Source organism: Micrasema longulum, unplaced genomic scaffold, assembly GCF_059751315.1.
Source record: "Micrasema longulum isolate JH-2025_06_02 unplaced genomic scaffold, ASM5975131v1 h1tg001619l, whole genome shotgun sequence".
Lineage (NCBI taxonomy): Eukaryota > Metazoa > Arthropoda > Insecta > Trichoptera > Brachycentridae > Micrasema > Micrasema longulum.
This window is the reverse complement of record NW_028278800.1, coordinates 1-26,896: the sequence shown is the minus strand read 5'-3', so window position 1 is coordinate 26,896 and position 26,896 is coordinate 1. Positions and strand designations below refer to the sequence as shown.

Below are 26,896 nucleotides of genomic sequence, written 5' to 3'. Positions count from 1 at the left end.
CAACACATGGCCAAAATATGAAATCTTACGGAGCTTAACAGTGGTGAATAGTTCTCTATTAGTATTAGCTCTACGTAATACTTCATTGTTGGTTAACATATCGGTCCAAGATATTCTTAACATTCAACGGTGGATCCACATTTCAAATGCTTTAAGGCGGTTTATAATATTAACTTCAAGGGTTCACGCCTCTACACCGTACAGTAAGACAGACCATATATAACATTTGACCATTCGTTGTCTCAGCTTAAGGTTTATATTATCGTCACAAAGAAGATTTTTCATTTTGTTAAATCCTGTTCGGGCTGCTTCTATTCTGCGTTTATCTTAATGTCGGGGTCTAGATTTTCTGTGATGATACTGTTTAAGTACCTAAACTGTTTCACTCTCTCAATATTGATATTTTTGAGTTGGAGATTTACATTTAGATGACTCTCTCGGCTAAAAACCATAAGTTTAGTTTTGTTTCCATTAATATTTAAACCAAAACGTTCACCGACGGAGTTAATCTTATCAAGCAGTTCTTGAAGGTCTTGTATGTAATCTGCAATTAAAACGGTGTCATCTGCATACCTAATATTATTGATACCTACACCGTTTACCTTCACACTGAGATTTGTACCAATCAGAGCTTCTTTGAAGACCAAGTCAGAGTACAAGTTAAACAAAGTAGGCGAGAGAACACAACCCTGTCGGACCCCTTGCAAGTTAAGTATACCGTCTCGATATATACAGATGAAGATAGCGTTCATAATCGAGGCATAGGTGCCCTTGGTACATTTCGATGCAAAACCACATTTTAGATAAACTCGGTAGAAGTACGACAGACAATAAGCTGGTGATTCTAAAGTGCTAAGGTAACGGTTTTGGTATTTTCTTTCAACCGGCTTTAATTTTTGTTTACAAAATAGTTTCTTCAAATAATTTATTGACGAATAATAAATAATAATCAATGAATTTGAAACGTATTTACATTTATCAAAAAATTGCCTTGTCAATTCTACTTAGAATTTTAATTTGAATAATTTTCAACACACGTTTCAGGCCATTTAAACTTTGATACTCAATTCATGCAAAATAATGTTTTTTTTTTTTAAATGCGACAAGAAAAAATGGTATTCACTATTCTTTAATCTACTTACAAGTTTTACCTGTCTTTGAACTGAAATAACAATATTATGTATTGTAATGTAAATATGTAAATATACGGCATAAGCCTAACTAATTAGAGGCAAAGAGATTTACAAAAAACAGGAATATCTATCCCACACATTCTGGACATTGCGTCATAAAATAAAAAATTGCTCTAAGAAGGTTGAATAAATAGCAGATAATAGCAGAGGGATGATGGATTACAACACCCTCAAATCTCGTCGTCAAATTTTTCTCGGGAAAGATTTATTTATGCTGATCTCTGGAAGTATATATAATCTAAATATACTGAAAGAGATCAGTTTGTATGTTCTCAATAATTATACTAGAGTGATTTCTCATGCACTGTCTTACACATCCAGAAGCCATACAAATAGATGTCAGAATTCACCTATTAATAGGGAAATTTGATTGCTGAATACGGCTTCTGCGGATAATATGGATCTATTTTTCTGTACATATCGGCAGTTACGCAGCTATCTGCTTTCTATTTATTAACCTCTATCAACAATATTTTGAGTTTGTCTACTACTACTACTACTACCATCACGCCATTTCCCCGTAGGGGTAGGCAGAGAGAATAGACCGCCACACACGTCTATCCTGGCATACATTCCTAGCTTCTTCCACATTCATACATGCCCTTCGGTTTTGTCTTCTTTTGACACGACCAGACTTAAGATTTTGGTTTATCTGATCACACTCAGAATTATTTATTTTTCCTTGGTGGAGGCTATACGATATGGATAAGATATGGTATCAAAGCATGGGGTCACTTAACAATCACAAACATAAAAATGATACAGAGTTAACAGGGTTCCATCGTTAAAATAATAGTCTCTTATGATATTTACAAAATAAGGAGTAACAAATGTGTACTACATAAATCTATTAAGGCGCCGCCGGTTCGAGAAATTCTGTGGCTATGTATCATTTTAGAACAAAGAAAAAGTGATGAATTCAAAAATTTATTGGAACATGGTTATTACACAAGATTCACACAAAATGAAGGTTTAGTGATTCTTTACCTTAAGATCCTTTACCGACAAGCTAAATTAATTGGCTTGGTTAGTTCTGTAAAAAAAAATAATAATTTTAAAATGACTAAAATGGAATATTGTATTTAAATAATAAATAAATAAAATAAAAATGCCACATCTTCCTTGGTCGTCCTCGTCTCACGTTGCCGTTCATTTTCGCCATATATACTTGTTTCACCATTCTTTCGTCGTCCATTTGTTCTATATGACCAAACCATCTCAGAGACCCTTTCTTAATCTTATCAATTATACTTGACTCAGATTTACACTCTCGCCTAATTTCATAATTCGTAACCCTGTCATACATTGCAAATTTTTAAAGACAAGGACTGGATTCAACTCCCCAGATAGCTGTTAATATCAACATATTACAACAGAGAATAAAAGAATTTTAGAAAAGGTAATATATAAGTCTAGGCGTCCACAGGGCTTATGACCTGTCACTGGCTGGTTTAATGGCCACTATACACATTGTGAAACATTCACCGTTCTGCCCATATTTGAACATCTATATTCCTTCAATTCTTTCATCTGTTGATGTTTGTGAAGTTAAAGAGATGAAACCTATAAAAATTATGCGGGTGAGATTACGGGGCTGGTATTTGGAGATACAATTAAAAGTCAACAGCATAACAATACACTTAAGGTGCCTATATATTTTTTTTTTTCTGAATTCGCTTACCATCTGATATAAAATAATCATAATTTCAATAAAGACACCAGATTAAAAGTTCTTCATGTCGAAAATAAAATTAGACAACTTGGAAATCTAAGAAATTAAAAAATCGGTTAGTTATAAGAAAAAAAATATATATAACCAAATAAACAATATTGACTAAATATTATAAAATATTTGTTAAAAACCACTTACCGACATTTCTATGTCTACCAGTTTCGAGACGTACCCGTCTCTTCGTCAGGACACCAATTAAACCAACATGCAGTATTGTTCCACTGTAATGGTCACCCTATTAAACCTATTAAGCTTACCCCCTCCCTCCATCCCACTACTTTTTTCATTAATTCTCAAAAAAAAATAAAAAAATAATTGAATCAGTGCATTTTTGTCCTAATCAGTGTATGTGCTTATTAAAATGCATGTCGTGTTGGTTTTATATTTTTGTGCAAAAACTAGGGTGAAGGTGTATAGTGGGTTTTACATGTTGGTTTGATTGGTGTCCTGACGAAGAGACGGGAACGTCTTGAAACTTGTAGACATGGATAAGTCGGTTATTGGTTTTATACAAATATTTAATAACATTTAGTAAAATGTTTGACCACAAAGTTAATGCTTTAAATATTAATAATAAACAATATTTACTTTGGTTCATTCCTGTCCATCTCACGTCACCATCCTTTCGGGACAATAAGACGCAATTTATTAGTTCCATTGGCAGAAGACTGATAAAATAAAATATAAAAGAATTCATTAAAACACTGTAAAATAAAACATTTGCCAGTGTGTAATAAGTTTATGTTTCTCTAATTATGTTTATTTTATTAAAATATCTTTTTTTTTTATTGGTCAACTATATTGTGAAAATCCCTCTCCTCCACTCCTCCACTCCTCCACTCTATTTCCTCACCCCTTAACCTTCTTACGAGCTCTTTTTTTTTCTCATGTCTTATATAATATATTATTTTTCTCTTTACTGTGTAACATGTTCTCTCATTATATTTGTGAAAAACTTTAACTGGATGTATGTACTATTTTTTTGTATTTTGTATTCTTATATAACAACTGTTGTTTTTCCTTAATAAATAAAAAAAAAAAAAATAGTTAAGCATACCTTCTTAAAGAAACTTGTATAGCTTTGAAACTGGTCAGTAGAAAAAAAGAACTGGTTAAAAACAAAATTGTTTTATTTACTTTATTATATAAATCATTATTCGTTTCAAATAAACGAATATACGAGGCATATCCAGAAAGTAAGAGTACTTAATTTTTGTCCTTAAAAAAATACATTAAAAAAAAATACATTGTTTGTATATATATGACTTATTTTTCCACGTAGTCGCTTTCCCGTTCCATGCAAGTTGTAAGTCGTGGCACAAGTTTTTTGATGCCCTCTTCATAGAACTCTCCCGCCATCACCTTCGTCAACTTCAAAACCTCTTGATACACCTCCTCATCGGTTAATTTTTTTTCCACCCATGTGAGTCTTCAGGAAGGTGAAAAGATGAAAATCTGAAGGCGCTAAATCCACATAAAAATGTCTTAACCAAACGAGTTCAAACGCGCTTTGGTGGCGTTAGACGTGTGTGGGCGGGCGTTGTCGTGCAACAAAACCACGTCCCTTGTCAACATTCTACTCCGTTTGTTTTGAATTGCTCTTTTGAGCTTTTGTACGGTCTCACAGTATTATGCTGCAGTAATTGTCTCCCCCTGAGGTAAAAAATCAATTAAAATGATCCCTTTTTGGTCCTAAAACACAGATGCCATGATTTTTTGGGCTGAAATTGAGGTTTTGAATTTTTTAACAGATGAAGAACCCACGTTTCACCGCCAGTCACAATAAAGCTCAGAAAATTATCACCTTACAATTCAGTCGGAGTTTTTCCTTCCGCGAGAAGGAACCTTATGACAGCGCGCACCTCGCACTTGGCGGGATTTTTTATTGACATCTTTCACAGATACGAACACTGCGAGGCAAGTTTTGGTACTAACGAGGGTCGGCGGTGGTCGTTGTGTTCAGGAGACTCCCCACTACCAATCAATATTGCCAACTTTTGGAAAAAAAATTCTTTCAGCCCGAGAGCCAAACAGTACTCATAAATATAATTGAATGAATGTGAGGGAATGTTTTAATTTTCTTTTCTCTGTATCTCAATTTGACAATTTTGGACTGAATTGGTTGCACATCCTGATCCGGGAAATCTAAAACGAGAAATCGAGCTTAGATAATAACGTTGATTTGTGTGGCGGTTGGCGCATTCACCTACCATCCTTGAGGTTCCGAGTTCAATTCGTGTCAAGGTTAAAGCATTAACCAGAATTTTTACCTGAGAGACCGTCGAGTTGAAAACACTCGTCCGAAACTCCGGTTCTATTTCACGCGAAAGATTCTATATTCTTAAACTCGCCAGGATGAAACGTTTATTTCATTAAAATTTATTTAAATGAATTTCTTTAATAATTATTTGCTGAGAATTAAAATCAAATAATAATAATGATTCTCATTACAACTCTTTATATTTTATCAAAAATATTTCAATAAAAATATTGAATTTTTCTCGCTTTGCGTCCAATTCAAAGTTCGCATAGCTAAAAAAAAAACATAGTGTTTATGTCCCCCGTTAAATAAATTATAAAATTATAATAATAAATGATTGATGCTAAAAATGTCAAGTAATTAACCCTTTAATTCACAGTCAGTCCAAATAATAGTATTTTTTCATTTTTTTTACATCTGCTCCTAAGTGGAGCATAAATATACATAACTAGACATCTCTAGGGCCCGTGTGATAATGGGAAGTTGAAATTTATCTTCAATTTCATAAACACATTTAAATTAAGTTTTCTGTATGAAAAATAACATATGTTTACAATTTTATTTTTTAAATATGTTCAATTACAGGTTGCCAACGAAAAAACTTAAATTTTTCATACATAAATTCTTATTGATGTGCTCCGATGAAGATATCGTTTGTAATCGCGACCCAAGAGACCTAATTTCTAGCCAGTACTCTGGCCCCCTCCCACGTCACTCCCGCGTCCCTTAGTTCCACAGAAAAAAACAAAAGATCGTCATCCATGGCCCTCCAGGACGTATAAAGTTTAGTTCACTATAGTTTAGCTTCTTCTAGGTTAAGGTAATTATTCTTATGCTGATATAGAGTCAATGTTAAATATTTCTAGTCTACAAAAACGTAGAACCAATATTGATTCCATATATATGTTCGACATACCAAATGGCATAATCAATGTTCTATCTCTTTGTTGAACAATATTACTTTAGAAATTGTCATTTTTTACGTCTCTGAGGGAGTTTTTCGTTTCAAGATTCTCTTACTTTTTTAACATATTATTCTCTGGATATTATGTATACTTATGTGTTTTTTTTATTTAACAGCATAATTATACATTTTTACAATTGAAAAAAAAATTCACTTGTTAAATTTTTTACTAAAACTAAAATCCCACCAAGCCACTTTTTGTAACTTGTTGGTGAAGATTATATTTATACTGACTTAATAATATTATTTACATTTATAAAAACAATGAATAACAGATAAAAATTAACAGCCGGAAAGATCAGAATAAACATGTTTATACAAATAATAATATATAAATTTATTTTTTAAATACATGAAAAATTAAAATATTTACACCTAAGCTACTATTTATATATAAACTCTTGATCGAGTAGCCACTCTCTTATTTTGCTCTTGTTACAATGTGAGTTAAATTTAAGTTCTTTTGATGATAAATTAAAAATTCTAGGTACCAAATATTTGAGAGTTCTATTTCCATATTGATTACATACTTTTGGTACTACCAAGCCATCATTTGACGTGAAGCGTGTATTATGGTTATGTTTGAGAGGAAACTTGAATGTATTACTATTAAATTGTTCCAAAATGATGCAAAGCCACAGTAGTCCTCGAACAGGCAGAGTTTTGATTGTTTTGTACAGGAGATCATTATTACTTCTTTGTTCGTAAATCTCTGCAGGTACAATTCGCTTAACTTTAGAATACTGTAGACCCTGGATCATTTTAATATTAGTTTTAGTCGAATGTCCCCACGACTTTGTACCATATCTTATTATTGATTCTACTAAAGAAAAGTTATTTTTATATATACCTAATTTGACCTTATTTCTAAATGTATGAATTAAGATATTCCATTTTGTAATGTACATATATAATATGAATAAATTAAATTGAAAAATCGTTGCTGGGACAAATAGGTTAGAAACAATGAAGTACTCTTCATCGATCAGCATAGAAAAAACTATTGCCTTAATTCTCCAATGACCCGTCTCTGTCGTATTGTGAATTCAAGACAAGATCTGGACTTTTTTGGTTAAGTGTAAGGTTTAAGTGTACAGCGATTTAAACGAGCACTAAATAAATAGTCCAGATCTTGTCTTAATGTTCCTTATGTTTGTCAATGCTTCTTTTCTTTTTAACTATTTTTTTATTGTAATATTAAAACCCTATTAATTGTATAAACGGGCAATGTCCGTTAATAAATGAATAAATAAACATTCATCATTCTACTCTCGTTTAAACATCCACATTTTGTCAACTCTTCCATCTGCTGACTTTTGTGAAGTAAGGACCTGAAACCTTTATCATGCGGGTGAGATTCGTCCGGCTGAACCAATTCTTCTACTGGAGTTGACGCCATGAAATAAGTCCCGGGGCGGCAAATCGAAGAACTAAAAGTGACAGAAGCCGTTTGCTACCATCTTTATTTACAAACGTGGTTTTCCGAGTGAGAATTGTTTAAAAAGATCTTTTTTAATTTTTTTTTATTAATAAATTTCATAAAAGGTACATGTTTAAAAAAAATTCTAAACATATTTCTTTTTATGCATCTAGTAAATGTTATCACTGTAACACTCCAAAAAAGAGACTAACTCTTGTGCTTGGAGCGTGACTTACACTGTTGTAGTTGTTTATTTATAAGAGTTTATATAATTTTAAATATACGAGTATAAGAGAAAAAAAACATTGAATATATAAAGAAAAAAACATTAAATAATAAGACATTCATACTAGTTAACATTTCATGCAGTTTTTACACGTGTTAAAAAAAATTCTTAATTTTTACTTGTTTATTTATTGATATATTATTTTTCATTGTTTTTAGTTCATTGGGGAGATTATTTTAATTTTTTACACCTTCGAAGACAAAGCTATTTTGACCATGACTTGTGTGGAATTTAGGAATTTTAATATTATATTGGTATCTGTGTGACTTATTCATCTCAAAAACCTTTCGGTATATTTAAAATTAAGTTTTAAATATGCTGAAAGTGTTGAGAAGTATCGCCCGTGAAATGATTCTAAAGGTGAAAGAGACAAACGAAAAATAAATAGATTTTATTTCCATCGCAAAAAGTTCGTTGCCGTTTTGTCATCATGACAGGTAAATATGAAGTGATGACAGTTCAAAAAACATAACCCCACTTAAAGGAAATATTAGAAGTATTAAAAAAACATTCCCATTTAAGAATATTATATCGAAAAGTACATATTTTAGTCCTTTGCGTAGCAGATGGTAGTGCCGCGAACTTCCATGCAAGTCTTAGGTTCGAATCCCAGTACTGGTCAATTTTAAGCATTTTTAAATAATTGTTGGTAAATATTGATTTATTTATATATACGCCCAATGAGCATTTTTAAGGACATATTTATACAAAGAAAATTATTATAAAGGAAAGTTGAAAGACACAATAGTATACAGGTGTTCTTTAAACCCTGTCACATCCGAAACCACGATGATCAGTATGGGCAAGAAGACATATAAGCATATTTAAAAAAATATTGAGAAAAAAGTTTTTTTTTAAAATAAAATATTTATAAAAACAAATGGTTGCTTATTTCTGCAGGGGAGAAGTGAGGGGAGCGCGGCGCAGTATCAGACTCCTCCCTTTTCCCTTTACCTTCCCCCCCGCAGAAGTAAACAACCATTTGCTTTTTTTGATATATTTTTTTAAACAATCTTTTTCATTCTAAAAAAATATTTTAATGTGCCAATATGTCTTCTTACTCATACTGATCATCGTGGTTTCGGATGTGACAGGGTTTAATGAACACCCTGTATAGTAGACTTGGTGGGTGTGGAAGCGGGAGAAAGGTGTTTATAATTGAATTTGATTCAGTGATCGTTTGAAGAAGACAACTTGTTATCAAAGAAATCAAGACTGGTATGTTTGTCGGCAGACCTAAAAATGCTGCGCATAGGGGAATGAAAACCATAGTTAGTTCTATGGTTATCGGTATGAAAGAGTAAGTTTTGTCTGAGGTTTCTAGTTGGGATATTTAATTTTATTGAGCTCAGTAGTTCAGGCACATCAAATAGTGAAATGAGAATCGTGAACAGGACTAGAAGGTCTGATTTATTTCGACGGTCTCGAAGAGAAGATATATTTAAGCTAGTTTCTAACTCATTATGCGTATATTGGTCTCTGGATAAGCCCAACTTCCAGCCTATCTTTCTTAAAAATCGATGTTGAACTGATTCAATATTTTTGGTGTGAACATTATAATATGGAGACCAGATAACAGAGGAATATTCAAGGTGCGGGTGAACTAGGGAAAAGAAGAGAGTTTTAAGAGTATTGCTATTTTTGAAGTCAGTTGTGCTTCTGTGAATAAATCCAAGGAGTTTTATGAGTATTACTATTTTTGAAGTCAGTTGAAGAAGTCAGTCAAGTCTGTTAATAAATCGAAGGAGTTTTAAGGATTTTTTAATTAACATGCTTAATATGAATTGCAAAAGAATGTTTAGTTTCAAGTATAATACCTAAATCTCGTATACTAGACACAGATGATAATATTTCATCGTTCAGTGAGTAGTCGTATATGTTTGGATATTCCAGACGAAAAAATCTCATAACCTTGCACATACTTAAGTTGATTTTAACAAATATAACAGGTATTTAGGTTAAATGTGAGCCCAGAAGTATATTACATAAAAATGTAAGTAAAAATTATTTTTTTATTACAGGTGTTTCTGAAAAAAACATTTCCAGAATAATCAAGAAGGGGGAAGAAGAAACAACCTAATAAAAAAAAAATCTGTATGATTTTGATTTAGGTGTTTCACCAGAAAATACATAACTTTTATATGATGATGTAATAACTCATATTTATACGAGTATATGAGTTACTTGTTAAAAATACTTAGTACATTTCTACTTGTTTATTCGACCAATTATCGCTTGTACCCTCTAAATAGGCATCTTCAGACTGGTAAATATTAAACAGTTAAAAATTACATAAAATATTCTTACACTGTATATTTATAAGTTATAATATCATTATAATAAAGTTCTTTCAAGGATTGTCAATAAAGAATCTCACCCGCAACAAAAAAGTTTTCAGCTCTTTAACTTCAAAAACGTCCACAGATGGAAGAGTCGAAGAAATTTTCGAAAATTTCAAAATTTTTATTTTTTAAAAAACACGCACTATCCTGGATTCCAGGTTATTCCAGGTAATTCCAGGTAATAAATATTTTCATACGTAAACTTTTTTTTATATCGGTTATAAATAGTTACACCGGGTATAGTTATTTCTTAATGTATACCTGGTTTAAGGAAATCTAATAGTAAGGCCCTGTGGGAAAATATGTTTGAGGATTAGCGGCCTGTTGTTTTTTGGGATGAAACATAAATTCATTTCACACATCACGCAAATATACATATGTTGGCAGGGCGATAAAGAACAAGGATTTTTGGTTTCTAAATCCGCGGGTAATCGTTGAATAATCGCCTACGCAGATTCGACAGATGGATTCGTTGAAAATTCTTTATCAATATTTTAGTCAAAATCCAAATCATCGGATTATCATGACAATATGAACTGAATTAATTTTTTTTAATGGATGCGGTAGAAAGTAGTTCCAAACTTACCTTTCGTATCTATTGTAGTTGTGGACAATGCTCCTTATCATTGCACTCAGTCAAATAGAGCCCCAACGATGGCTAATTATAAATCTGAGATGCAAAAATGCCTGAATGGAAGGGAGTGACTTTTTTGGAACAACGGACTAAACTTTCTCCAAGAGCTGATTAAAAAAACAAAGGGCCACAATTTTTTGCGAAAAATCAATTACTTGAGGAACATGGTCGTAAAGTTGTAAAACTGCCGCCACACCTACTCTCTATGTCTTCAAAATTAATCTTAATGTCCCCTTTTGCGTGACAAGAAATAAATATTTATTCCATCTGCCAATCTGTATTTATTTTTTATTTTATTTTATTTCATTGGAAAGCCAACAGACATCTATAAATTTATAAGATACAATTAAACTATAAATACATATCATAAATTCTAATTATAGGCTTCCACATAATATTGTAATTGTAAATGTTGTCACATAAAAATTATACATAACATAAAATAACTTATCATACAAAACTTATAATATTACTAGAAATGTAAATGTAATACATATTATTAAAAATATATCTACTTTTGAATATAGGTCAGACAGTTTGCACATTATAATATATAAAACAACTATAGTTGATCATACAGTTTACATTTTTTTAGTGCCTACATACAGAACTGCACATAACCTGCATAATATAGGCTGCGGATTCAAGGCGCAACATCGTAATATGAATTAATTTTGAAAATTTAATTTTAAAGGAAGTAAAAGATTTGTTATTAATATCAATACAATTTAATTTATGATTACACATATTGCAAGTTCTATTTACAAATGAATTTAGAAAATATTTAGTGGAACATTTAGAAATTTTAGAAAGAGATTTGTTTTTGGTCTGCGTTACTGGGACTCTAAAATTAATAAGTGATATAATCTTAGGGCAATCTATCATTTTATCAAAAGTTTTATACATAAAAATGGCGTCAGCCATGTTCCTGCTAGTTTGGAGAGTTTGGAGTTTAGGTAAGTTTGTATTGATTCATCTGGACCTGTATTCTAAGTTAACCGTCTAAAATTGCAATACGATGTAAATTTTGATTGTATAGATTCAGTTGCACTAACTATGCATAACACTCTTTCCCCTATCGTTCTTGCTCAAACTATAATGCTTTTTTTTTTTTCATCTTTTGATGTATTCAGCAGTGCCCTTAATTTATTTAAGAATAAATTAAGACTCATTCTTTCTGGCTGCGATAAGCTCCCACTTGCTATTGAATGATGCTCACGCTTACACACATCTAAACATTTACTCCCACACAAATATACACAAACACACCTCTACACCTACTTTCATACAAATACACACAACCACACCCTTTTGTTGTACCACAATTTGATCTTCTTCTTCTTATGGTTCTTCTCCCCGACGGAGGTAGGAAATCATCGTTGCGATTCTAACTTTGTTGACAGCTGACCCTGAACAAGGACTGAGTGCTGCAATGGAACCAGTCATGCAAGTTCTCAAGCCAAGAGATGCGCCTTCTACCTGCACTACGTCTTCCTTCAATCCTTCCCTGTAGAATGACTTGTAAAATTTTATATTTTTCGCCTCTCATCACATGCCCAAAGTACTCAAGTTTTCTTTTCTTGAGGGTCTTCAGAACCTCTTTATCTTTTTCCATCCGTCAGTGAACATCATCGTTTCAGACTCTATCCACCCAGGAGATTTTCAATTTCCTCCTGTAGTACCATATATCCAAGGCTTCAATATTATTAAAAGTGTTTTGGGTGAGTGTCCACGTTTTGACGCCGTAAAAAAGTACTGAAAAGACGTAACATCAAGCGATGCGCATTTGGAGGTCTAAATTAAAGTCTCTACTGTAAAGAAGGTCACGCATCCTGAAAAAGCAGTCTCGCGCCATCTCTATTCTGACTTTGATCTCTTGCGAGTGATCCCATTTATCATTCAGCCAGCATCCTAAATATTTATATTGATGAACTTGCTCAATACACTGCGCTCCAAGTTTTAAGGGCATTGGGAAAGTTTGTGGCTTTTTCCAAATAACCATAGTTTTGGAATTATTCATCTTTTTTTATTTATTTATAATTCATATGACACAAAGTATTTTACAAGTATTATACGTTGAATTACATTCCCGGGAGTTACAGCTCAATTCGGGACACAAATAATGTTAACATTTAGAAAATAACACATATTGAGAACGACAGAAAACAAAGCAAGTTTAACACCTTTATTACTAAATATAGCACAACAATATATACGCCTAAAACCTTTTCTTACACAAGCAGAATAAATGTAAATAAAAAAAACGCTTTTAAAAATAAAAAAAGTAGTGAATCCACTAAGGGAGATAAGGTCATTAACATCACATGCCATGCAGATGATACTGCTATAGTGATGATGAGAACATATCCATCTCAGTTAGTAAACATCTGGATGGCTAAGAAACGTCGTATAGTAGAATGAACACATGATTATTGGAAACATAATTCGGATATACAAAACGTGTGTCAGACCAAATCATGGTGTATACAACAAAGGCAAGGATAGATAGAAAGAAAATAAAAAATACGAAAAACCTAGTAGTAGAAAAACTAAATAGAAAATCTCTAGCCCTTTACTCAAACTTGCCGTGTGAACTTAGTCCAATAATAGTTGGAGGCTTTCCATACTATCTGCTGGAAGGACAGTATCATCCGCGTATCGGATATTGTTTATAATTTGTCCATTTATGCTAATGCCGTTAAATCTGAAAATGCTGTCTAAAAATGTAAAAATCATACATATTGAAAACAATTTAATACGTATGATTTTTATTTAGAAACTTCGCTGGTCTGTCTTTAAACCGTATCTTTTTTATGTTATTATATCATTGTTGGCTGTTTCCTTCTGTAAAAAAAATACCACTGCAATCACAATCCTATAGAAAAAAAGTGGAGCTTAAAAAGACGCGTTGCGGAAAAAATCGTTGCCAAGATTAAAAAGAAATTGTATATTTAACAGGAGCTGCTTTCGCAAGTATTACACCCGAAGATTGGATTATTCAGTGCAAGCACGTGGAAAATGCAGAAGATGAATACTTCAATATAACTCAAATCCACTTTGATCATAGTTATTTTTGAGACCAGCAGCTTCATTATGCAGGCATAGTCGCATCCAGCAGCCTCTTCGGTTGGTAGGATTGATTTTATTATCGACTTTGCTCGCACGAAGATCATCGGCACGGAGGTGTCGAGTCTCTTTTTTATTCCAGCAGTGATTGCAGTCTCGCGTTGTTGAATGTCATTAATGCCGTAAAAAAAAATTATTCACTCATAATAATAAAAATACGTATATGGTTTTATTCCACTTTTATTTATAAATTTTTACCAGTGACCGGGTTTCGTCGTGACCGAAATCGTCAGACTGGTGGGAGACTAAACAAATTTCTATGTTATAAACAAGTGCAAGCAGGGGTTGTAAATCATGATTTTATATAATTATGTAAATAAAAGAATTAAAATTAAAATCATTTAAGTATATGGTAATAACAGTTATAAGAATATAAGTATTTTTTTGAATGTATATAATAAAAACTGGTGGAAAATATATAATTTTATGAAGTCAGCCAGTCTGAAAGCATTCGGACTTACTCGAACATTGTTGATTTTTATTTAAAATTATAAGGTAATATACTTAAAATGATTTTAATTTTAACTCTTTTATATCCATAATGATATAAAATCATGATTTAAAACGCCTGTTTGCAGTTGTATATAACATGGAAATTTGTTAAGTCTTCCACCAGTCTGACGATGTCGGTCACGACAAAACCCGGTCACTAGTAAAAATTTATAAATAAAATTGGAATAAAACTAAATAAGTGAATAAATTTATTTTTACAGTTTTAGACACTACGTATATAAGTTTATATTCTATTTATGAGCATCCATATTATTTATATTATAAAACGTACAATAATAGAACAAAAACGTAACATAAATTATACATTTGTGGATCAGTTGATGAGAGATAACAGTTCAGGGCAATCCCATATTGAATTTACAATTTTGAATAAATTTAAAAGGTCTACAATTTTTCTAATTTTATACTGTTTGTATCACTCGATGAATTTATTATAACTTCTTATATTACTGAGACCATCTTTTACTATTTGTCCATCTGAAAATATAACAAAAAAGCCCATACTTATATTATTAAAACTGAAGTGATTTGCTTAACTAACTAACTAACTAACCATCACGCCATTTCCCCGGAGGGGTAGGCAGAGAGGATAGAACGCCACACCACTCTGTCCTGGCACACTTCCTTTGTTTCCTTCACATTCATACATCTTCTCATGCACGCACGTCGATTATTCCGACTTTTCACATGACCACTTTCAAGAATTTGTTGTACTTGATCATGCCATGTCTTTCTCGGCCTTCCTCGACTTCTACAACCAGACACATTCGCATCATAAATCTTTTTAGCCGTTCTTTCATCATTCATTCGCTCCACATGACCGAACCATCGCAAAAGACCTTTATTAATTTTGTCGATAATGCTTAACTCAGCCTTGCATTCTGCTCTAATTTCGACATTAGGGCACCTATCATACATTGTTTTTCCGCACATTCGCCCGAGGGATCGCATTTCAACAGCATTCAGTCTACTTTCGTCCCTTTTTTTCCAACTCCATGCTTCGCTTATATACATTAGGGTTGGTACCAGAACTCCATTATGAACTGCTAATTTAGCCTCTTGCGATAGACACTTATTTGCTACGACAGACTTTAAGGCACCATTAACTCTGTTACCGGCACTAACCCTCCTTTCAATATCCTTGTCCATATTTCCATCTCTAGTAAACATACTACCCAGATATACAAATTCTTCGACCTGTTTCAAACTATCTCCATTTACTACAATTTTACATTCAGTCATAGTTACATTTCTTTCAAAGACCATGACGTTCGACTTTTGCACATTCATTAGCAAATCACTCTCCTTGCACACTTCGTAAACCTTTGTAGCCAAGGATTGCAGTTCCTCTTCGCTGTCAGCTAGGAGGACTGCGTCATCGGCGTACAGAAGGCAACTGACAATGCGTGATTTGCTTAAAGTTATTTATTTATGTTTCAAGTAGTCGTAAAGGTGTAACGCTAATACCATTGATGCGGGCATGCACAAGAAACACTTTCTCAGATATATCGTCAACTCAACAAAACTGCAGTTATACGTATGCACGTAGATTTTTTATATCTTTTTACTGTTTTATAATATAATATTGTAAAATCCTACGAATACCATTAAAAATATGTGAAATGGATTCAGAATAATTAATTGTATTTTCAAAATCAATATGGATATTGCGGAGAAATGTTTTCATACATAAATGTAAAAAAGAAATTCAATAAAAATACGTTTGAAGAAAGACGCGACGTGTTTGGCCTTGGTTGTTGTGACGTCAAGATTTGTGGTATTTATCTACACAAATTTCAACGGCCAGGAACATATAAACATAAATCGTGACTTATTAGGGGCGTGGCCAATAGAATCACCGTGTTGCGGGAATTCAAAATTACGAATTCAAAAGTATTTTTTCTGCTACTAATAATTGGGATTTTTTTTTTTACTGGACAGTATTTCAGAGACCTTTAGTTATTAAAAATATAAAAAAGAAACGTGATATTTCCCTATTGTTATTATTAAAAGTGTAAATTTTCCTTCTAATAAATTAGACTGTCCTCAAATTAGTTGTTTTTATTAAATTATTATTGAATTTTTCCTTAACAGTTTTTGAAGAATTGATAATGAATTTGTGAAACTGAAAGACACTAGTCATTATAATTTCGGGAAAGAGCCTGACACATTTACGGTATTGAGATATAATGAATCCAGCTCTACTTGCTGCGTCTGTGTAGTTAAAATATCGCTTAGCGTAAAAATGACTTTATCCGACACAAGTCTTTCTTTCGGCTAATCGCTAAACTTACAGCAAAAAGGGCAATGAAAACAGTAAAATTAAAATCGTGGCTTAGAAAATTTAAAACTGTGAAAATAACATGTTTTTTTAATGAAAGTACATTGATACCACTATCACTTACCCCGATCTGTTTTAAAGGTCTTGTGACCTGTTTTCAGATCCGCACATTGCAAAAACATTTTTTTTTGCTGAAAAAAATGTTTTTTTTTTTTTTTTAAACTTTGTTTACAAAAGATTCACGTATTTTTATTTTTAGAATTTACATTTACTGCTTTCAATGCCCCTATTGCCGTCAGAGCAACTTAAGTATATATAGTCGGTTGGTTTGTCACCCTCAATCAAATTTTTCTGATTCTGACGGCGATAGGGTATGTTAGTTCATTAGCTTGTTAGTAAACCGGAAGAAACAAGTCCGATCGGGAGAACCAGAACTGTTAAGCGAAACAGGTAGAAAAACATTTGTTCTTTAAAACAGTTTCGTATATGTAGAGGGAGTGCTTTCACCTGGGTTGGTAGGTCGAGACTTCAGGGGTAACATTGCAGTTTAATGTAGACCTAAGGCCTTGAAACTGCACAGTTTGTATCATTGTTTCACGAAATCAACTAATCATACAAAATTGGAATTCTCGCAAAATTTTGAAAAGCGTTTTTGTACTGAAACACTTCATTTTAGCGCGGGTTGAAACTGTGCAACTCGGTTATTAGCTAAACCTATACCCTGTCAGCATAATCTATAAATGTAAAAGCACACTATTAATCACAGGCGCCGTAACGCAGTTGGCTAGACGGCTAATTGTGAAACTGGCGTCGCAGGCTCGATTCCCGCCAGTTGCAAGAAAAAAAACCAAGAAAGATTTTTTTCTCCATTGGTCTGGGTGTTGTGGTGTATTTTTCATTACCTCCTTTTATATCCCCTCTATTCCACCTGCCAACAAGCCTCAAAATAAAGGTTTAGCGGGGTATTCCTTAAAAAAAAAAAATATAATATAAATCATAAACGCATAAAGGATAGATCTTAGACTGGGACCTGGAACGTAGGACTACTTTTTTTATTAATTTATACTTTTACAATTTTTGTATTTTTTTAATACAGCATAATGTTTCCTCACTGGGGTGTCCTGTGCCAAAGAAAACCTTTTAGAATAAATATAATGAAACATGCCTTAAATTGGTAATTTAACATAGTTAACATAATAAGAAAATAAAAACGTAATTAATGTAAAAACGCAATTGAAGTAGATTGTACACTTTAACCGAGTAGTAGGCCAATCCTTTTTGACCGAAAGTTGTATTAATTTTAAGTTGTTCTTGCAGCATCAGGGTGGAGTATCTAGTAACTATTGTATTTGTGGAAGGAGTTATGGAAGCTAGAGAATAATGTTTGTGTGCGTACAGTAACAGCGTTTTTACATAAACTTGTTTTACATATGTTACATTAAGATTTACGAATATACCTAGGGAGCTAGTTCTGATTGGGACTCTTAAGACAATTTTTATTAAAGCTTTTTGTGCAATGATTATTTGTTTGATCAATGTCTCATTTGCACATCCCCATCCAATTATTCCATATTCCAAACTGACTTATTGCGTAGTACAATATACACAATATATACACATAAACAATATAAAACATTTGTCAGTGTGTAATAAGTTTATGTTTCTTTAATTATGTATATTTTATTATAATATCAACATTTTGAATTGGTCAACTTTATTATGAAAATCCCTCTCTTCCACTCCTCCACTCTATTTTCTTATCTTTTTCAGAGCTCTTTTTTTTTTCTCATGCCTTATATAATATATTATTTTTCTCTTTACTGTGTAACATGTTCTCTCATTATATTTGTGAAAACTTTAACTGGATGTATGTACTATTTTTATATTTTGTCGTTTTATATAAAAACTGTTGTTTTTCCTTTATAAATAAAAATAAATAAATATATATACACATATGAGGGGGGACATATTGCCTTGAGGCAATTTCTCCCTACCTTCTCAAACCGTTCAGTTTGTATTTTTATTAAAGTCATGATTTAAATTGATTAAGTGATTGCAAATTCAAATAAATTAATATTGTGAAGACAACTCATATACACGAATATAAAAATTTCTTGATGTTCTTTCAACGTAAACTGAAGGACACGAATTTAATATTAATTGGTAAACACAAATAATATCAAACTTGCTTTTTATACAAATAACAATATTGGTAAATTATTGTTAAGTAATTAAAATAAAAATAGTTTATTAAATAATTCAGGTGTTTGCCAATTAAAATGCAATTTTTGTCCTTCAGTTTACTTTAGAAGAACATCAAGAAATTTTGATATTCGTGTTAAAGAACATATGAGGTGTCTTCACAATAATAATTTCTCTGAATTCGCAAATCCCCTAATCAATTTAAATCATGACTAATAAAAATACAGGAGTTAAAATCTTACATACACATAATAAAGAGATTTTAAAAGGGAAAAATAGAATATTTATAGTGAATGGCTTAAATTAACCATAATATAATTCAAAGATGATAATAATTCAAATCTAACTGCTGAAAACATGAAAAAACCATTTGGTATCGCTAACGACTCGGGCGAAACGTGCACCCGCGCCAACTTTCCGAGAGCTACTAAGTAGCTAGTACTGGTCTACGTGACTGAACATGTAGTGGAAGTGTAACGCTAGGTGTTATTGCTATACTGTAAGTATACTTTTGATGATATTTGCAATTAATCCCAGATTTCCGATAAAATGCTTTTTTTGTGCCTAATGAGTACTTATTATTAATTTACAAATTATTTCAGTCGATACGTAAATGTGCAATGGAAGAATACTGAAAATCTAATGTATGACAGGGTTACGAATGATGAAATCAGGCGAGAGTGTAAATCTGAGACAAGTATAATTGATAAGATTAAGAAAGGGTCTCTGAGATGGTTTGGTCACGTAGAACGAATGGACGACGAGAGAATGGTAAAACAAGTATATATGGCAAAAATGAACGGCAACGTTAGACGAGGACGACCAAGGAAGACGTGGCATGATCAGATAAACCAAAATCTTAAGTCTGGTCATGTCAAAAGCAGACAGAACCGAAGGGCATGTATGACAAGATGTATGAATGTGGAAGAGGCTAGGAGTGTATGCCAGGATAGACGTGTGTGGCGGTCCATTCTCTCTGCCTACCCCTACGGGGAAATGGCGTGATGGTAGTAGTAGTAGTAGTAACATTTATTTTATTTATAAAGATATTATAGTTATTAGACGCAATGTGTACTAGCTACACACCACCGGGGAGGGGGGTTAATTCCACTGCTGGATGGCGGCCTCTTCCAAACGTTCCTTTTCTCCACTCCTTCCTATCACCCGCTTTCATCATCCATGTTTTACCGGCTATAGAGGCAATGTCTTCGATCAAAATGATGGCAGGTGGACACACAGAATAATACGGCGGATACCGTTGGCAAACAAAAGAAGTGTTGCGCTTATAAAACACCCTATATTTTGCTTTACAGTTCGTACCTGTATTGAACATGAAAATTTTATGAGTCTTATACAATTTATTAACGTTAAAAAATTGGAGCAAAAACAAACTTTGCACATTAATTTTTGCTACTTAGAAAATCCTTTTGCGTCACAAAAGGTGCTGGTTAGTATAAAGCTATGTGTATTTTCCTGCAATTAACATTCCACGATGAAGACTTCTCTAATCATATTTGTTTTTGCCAGTGTTTTAGCTGTCGGACAAGTAAGATATTTTAAAAATTATTTTGTGTTTATTTATTCATCATCATTATCATTTCCTTGCCGTACCTAATAGTGCAGAACGCACTGCATTGGTACACCAATCGCAGCGTATCTTGATCATTTTGGTCACATGTAGATGGGTGATCAGTGTTACAATTCAGGTACCAGTCTAGGGACTATGAAATATTCTAGTGTAAAAACACCCTTTCAAATAATTTTTAATATCAACCATGTCGGGAATCGAGCCCGAGACCTGTGTATGGTAGGCGAATGCGCTGGCCATTACACCACGAAGCCGACGAACATTTAAGAGAAGATAATATAAAGTCTAGGCGCCTACAGCGCTGAAATAAAGGTTTCAGCTCTTTAACTTCACAAACATCGACAGATTAAACAATTGAAGGAATATAGATGTTCACATATGGGAAGAATGGTGAATGTTACAGGGTGTAAAGTGGCCACTCAAACCAGCCAATGACAAGTCATACGCCCTGTAGATCTAGACTTCAATATTATCTTCTCTAAAATGTTCTTCATCTCTGTTGTAAAATGCATGTATTATACGTTTTATTTATAAAAAAATAAAATAAAAACGGCATAGCATATTTTATAATTCATTATATATGAAATAAATGTACATTTTAATTCGGGGATAGTAACATTTGTAATTTCCCATTATCGAGAATATTATCCTAATACTTTGCATAAGTAACAATATATTTAATAGTAAGCCTATTATGTAAATAGTATGTTAGGCAAATGCGCTGACCATTACACCATGAGGCTGACAAATTACTAATACATCTATTTATTATACATTAAATCTTATTTACATTTTTTATTGGAAACTTACAATAGTAAATACCCCGTTTCAAGCCAAGCAATAACATTTGAATATATTATTGTTTTAAAAAAAATATATTTCAAAGAAAGAAGAGACATACACAATACAACCTTGCTACAATACACATACATTTTTTTATTTTATTAAGATAAGAATCCCATGGGAATGGAAGCTGTTTATAAATTAAGTTGATAGGATGTGATAAAGTGTACACAGGACAAACAGGGCGCACAGCAAAGAAAAGGATTGACAAACACAAACGAGCGTGTAAACTTGGGCACCCTGACAAATCTGCAATAGCGGAGCACTTTAAAGACAACAGACTTTTTTCGCCTTCGAACCAAAATTTTTCCATAAACCCAATAATTACCGTGCACGAACGTACCGTAAAAGAGGCAATTGAAGTGTTTCAGTGTGTACAGACATTCAAATAAAATAAACAAAGACGACGGGCTTAAATTAAACTCAACATGGTTCCCAGCACTTCATACTAAAAAAACTAATAGAAATGTGCCTACTGCCGACTGCGACATAGTACAAATTACTTATACTTAAACACATACTTTTTTTTTACAAAACACTCAGTTTACTCTGGAGATGGCTCCTGCAATGGTAGCCGAAACGACGAAACAAATCCAACACACACGGTATCACCCAAAAAAGAAACATATTGATATCAGTGACCGTAAAAACCCTTCGCACCTATTTATATTTATGTAACTTTTGTTTAAAAGAAAAATAGCCAAAGAAACAAATAATTCCTTCTCTTTGACAATCAATATGTTGGACATTGGCACTAAGATTTTTGCTTTATTTCCAGAGTCTCACAGCTTCTCAAATCGTTGCAATCGCATCTGCCCGAGTAACCTGTAAAGCATGGTCAAATGTTGACTCGGTTCTGCTTGCGAGATTACAAAATGATGACTTTACAATCGACGATATTAAGGTGAAGAGGTATGCTTACTGCGTGTACAAGACTCTCGGTCTTCTCAGAGTAACTGGAAGCATCGACACAGCGGTTGGAGTAAATATGCTTCTAGATGCTACAGACCCGGCGAAATATACAACAGACACGATAACCTGCAACAGGCGGATAGGCATTACCAAGGTGCACAGGTTGTGGAGAATTCTGGTTTGCTATAATTCTCTATACCCTGGCGATGTTCACGTACTGTAGATTATATCTGCAATGCGTTCAATCATACTATTGAAAAGCGTATGTAACATGGTAGGATTTGCAATCTAGCACCTTTTAACTAGTTTTAAAAAAATATTTCTTAAGCAATCAGACGAAACAATGTTGAAAAGAAATGTTATATTGATAAAAGCTGTTTAAAATTACAGTTTATTTGATTTATTTATTACACTTACATGTTTAACATAATAATAGTGTTTTACACAAAAGTAGCAAAAATAAAAATGAATTAAGAAGAAAAATTAAAAAATAAACATATATTAAACCAACTTTACATTTTAGAATACGATATCTAATTTTAAGGAATCTGTTTTAGATAGTAAAAATGAAATGTAAATAAAATATAATACATCTATAAATGTAAACTATTTTCAAAATAAAAATAAATGTAAACTATTTTCAAATAATTATAACAGTTTTTTTGTATGAAAACTTGCAGAACATTGACCCTGCATCCGATAACACCAAAATCTTATTTTTCCAAAATTGTGGAGTGGCTTTTTGCATAACTACGTTCACTTTAAAAATCACATTCAACCATTAAATCAAAACATTTGAAACATTAAGAAAATAATAAACCTGTTGTTTTATTTTATTTTATTTTATTTTTCACATCAACGACATACATTGCGACATACATTGCATTATGTTCAAAGCATTAACTTCGTAGCTAAAAATTTTAGTTTACGTAAGTGAATATTTGTTTTGAACCACTGACCGACTTTTTAGTGTACTGGTTTCGAGACGTACCCGTCTTTTCGTCAGGACACTCACTACACAAACATGCAAATACTAAATTACACTTTCACCTTTTACCGTCACCATAGTATACACCGCAGTTTTTTGTAAATACTATGTATACTACGATGACGGCAAAGGTAAAAGTGTATATTAGTTTTTGCATGCTGGTGTAGTGAGTGTCCTGACGAAGAGTCCAAACAAAATCGGTAGACATGAAAAGTCGGTTAGTGGTTAAATACTAATATTTACTATCATCAGTTGACATAAATTGCCTTCAACATATATATATTAAACATAAAATATAAAGAAAAAAAATACGTATGTACATATGTGGTAAATGCATAATAAAAATGATTAAATTACATAAATATAGCAATAGTAACAAGTGAATACACATAAGTTGCCAAAAATATTAACGAAATATGCACATAAATATGAAAGAGCAAAAACTATTTTTTTTTTAAATAGAGAAAAGTTTTATTTTTTTTATTTTTTTATTTATTTACTTACAGGCCGTTTATCACACAAAATTTGAGTCTTAAGTCCCAACTCTATGAACATCAGAAATACTTTATAGGATCAGAAACATAATAATAATTATAAAAATAAAAAACAAATATATGGCACATCAAAATGTTGTCAAAATGTCAAATTCAAACATTCGGAAATCATCAAAGAGTTTCCCACTCAAATCCTTCCCACCAAGAAACATCCAGTCCTTAACTCTTGAAAATAGTTTTTGTCCTTGAGAGCTTAATACGCGCTTTCAAAATATTGAACACTCTCGGTGCGATAAAGGAGAGATGTCTCTGAGCAAACGTCGCACGGGTTTTGGATATGATATAATTCGTGCTCTGGAAAATCCTCGAACGGACATTTTGCTAAGACCTCTCCTTATTGTTCTACCGGCAGTGCTTGAGTGCTTCTTTTAGGTACAGTTGTCTCATATCCAGCACCTTCATGTACTGGAACAACTGTTCTGAAGGGTATGTTGGAGGGCACCGGAAAATTATCCTCGATAATAATTTCTGTGAAATTATGAGAGGCTTTAAGATCTAACCCGCACAACCCCCCCAGCCTACTATTTCATAGGTTGCAGTGGATTGAGACAGAGCAAAAGTACACACTTCTGAGAGTGTCTCTAAGAGAGCAGAATAGATGGCACAGCTTTTTCAACCTAAAGTTTAGTGACTGGACCTGTACTTCCCATCGCAAATTCCTTTCAAAGATAACACCAAGGTAGTTTATGGAATCTACCCGTTGCAGAAGTTGGTATGCTTCATCGGAGTAAATTTCTGGAGTGATTTTCTAAATTATATTCTGAAAGAAAAAAAAAATCTGACTCGTTTTATAACTATGAAGTCCAGAACCAAATATATCAGCCTCATCCTAATACTGATTACAATATTTGTGGATCCTAGGGATAGGCAAGTGCATTTTGACAGAATATTTACAATGTCATCATAATTATTCCATATCAGTTCCTTAAATGGAGCATAATGGTGTTTACAAATAGCCTTTAGCCCTTTCTGTCATCTTTAGGTACTTGTATATCCTCTCAAGTTATATTCGCATCCCGTTTTTACACGAACTGGTGACAAACAGTCAGCAATCAACGGCCAGGAAGTTGAGGATCTGATGTCTTTTAATGTAGGCAAGTATGGTTAAGGCTCTCAGGAGGCTAAGGCTCTCGCACTACAATATGAGTTATTTATTTTATTTTTTTTCCTGCATGAATACCTCACGGAACAGATTCCTTCTCTAAATTCGGCCATATCACTCCACTACTTCGGGAAATACACTGGCTATAGTTTCGACAGGGGGTGGAATACAAACTATGTTGGCTTATGTATAAGTCACTGCACAACTCTCCTCTGGAATATTTAAGGGAACTTTGCATTCCAGATGAACTAAATGACAGACGTCTTACGTTTAGATTAGTTACATCTACGTCGAGAGGAAAAGTTATTATACCTCTTCGCAAACAGCGCCCTAAGTTTGGTGAATGCGCATTTGCGGTCGCATGTCCTATGGCATGGAATGCTCTCCCAGCGAGGCTGTGAGAATGAAGTGATGTTTCGGAAAAATCTGAGAACCTACTTGTTCTCTGAATCATTTGAATAAATCCCGCATAAGCAAAGTAAATTGTTTTGCTTTACTTACAATATTCAAATTGTGCTTATGGTGTCTAAACAATATATTTTATTTTTTTTAAATTATTTTTTTATTCATAAATTTTAGAAAAGGTACATGTCAAAATTCTATACATATCTATTTTTATACATCTAGTAAATGTTACCACTGTAACACTCCAAAAAAGGAGACTAACTCTTGTGCTTGGAAAGTGACTTACACTGTTGTAGTTGTTTGTTTATAAGAGTTTATATAATTTAGAATATACGAGTATATGAAAAAAAAAACAAAGTAATCATAAATTCATACTAATTAACATTTATTGCAGTTTTTACACGTGTTCAAAAAATTTCTTAAGATTTACATTAAATTTATTTATTGATATATTATTTTTAATTGTTTTAAGTTCACTATTATTATTTTAATTTTGTACACCTTTGAAGACAAAGTTATTTTGACCTTGACTTGTGTGGAACTTCGAAATTTCAATATTATTTTGGTATCTGGAGTGACTCGTTCATCTCAAATTCTTTTATTTTTTCTTTTTTATAAATTTGTAAAATGGAATCTATTTTATAAAGCGTGTCTACTGTATGAACCTTAAATATGTTATATGGACTTTTCGAATTGAATGTTGAGGGTTTCTTTATAGTTACTTTAATAATTAATCTTTGTACTATTTTAAGAGGGCTTAATATATTGGCATATGCACCACCCCATCCTACAATGCCATATTGTAACGAAGATTATACAATTGAGTAATAAGCTATTTTTAAAATGTTGATTTTTAAAATATCCCTTATCTAATAAATATGTATATACATTTTCTATACGTTTAATTAGTTCTGTAATATGCTATTTCCATTTTAAGTTTTGTAAATAAACTAATACTTAAATCTACACATACACATTGTAAAACAATAATGCGGTAGTGATGGGTCACACTCAAGTGTAGTTATGCTTCAACCGAATAGTTTCTTCCAACCATAACAATATGTAAATAATGAGAGAAAAAAAAATCCCTCACAATTAAAGGTTCTTTTAGCGAACAAGATTTTTCTCAACTATCTGTGGGTAAAGAAGAGTGAAAGAAAAAGTAAAGAAAAGACAATCCCAGATAATCCTATTGTGTTCAATGTCTACCTCGGTCAGAACAACATGAGATTTCCTCAAAACAAGTTATGAAGAAATTAAACAAATAATAAAAATAGAAAAAAATATATATATTCCCCAAGTTCTAAATAAAAGAAGACTAAAAAAATGTTTAGTTAATCTTTGAAATAAAATCCAGATATTGTGAATAACAATTAATATTTTTTTTTATTTTTTGAAAAATTTTTTTTTTTATTAGAAATATTTGCGTTCTTATGATTTACCCAAATATTTAATTTTGAGGGCCACTTTCAACGAGTTGTAAATAACTCACTATTAGAAAATGGAATCAAGTTGGGGTAAAGTGGGATTCGAACCACAGACCTTTGGTCC

The 26,896-nt window shown here is 32.5% G+C and overlaps 1 long non-coding RNA gene across 1 annotated transcript; it reads left to right on the top strand.

The window, feature by feature from the left end:
• The first annotated feature begins 20,408 nt into the window (after positions 1 to 20,408).
• LOC148274582 (uncharacterized) lies at positions 20,409 to 22,683 on the top strand. The gene is made up of 2 exons (XR_015824263.1): positions 20,409 to 20,499; positions 22,163 to 22,683. It is a non-coding gene; the product is annotated as an uncharacterized LOC148274582 (long non-coding RNA).
• The last annotated feature ends 4,213 nt before the right edge of the window (positions 22,684 to 26,896 follow it).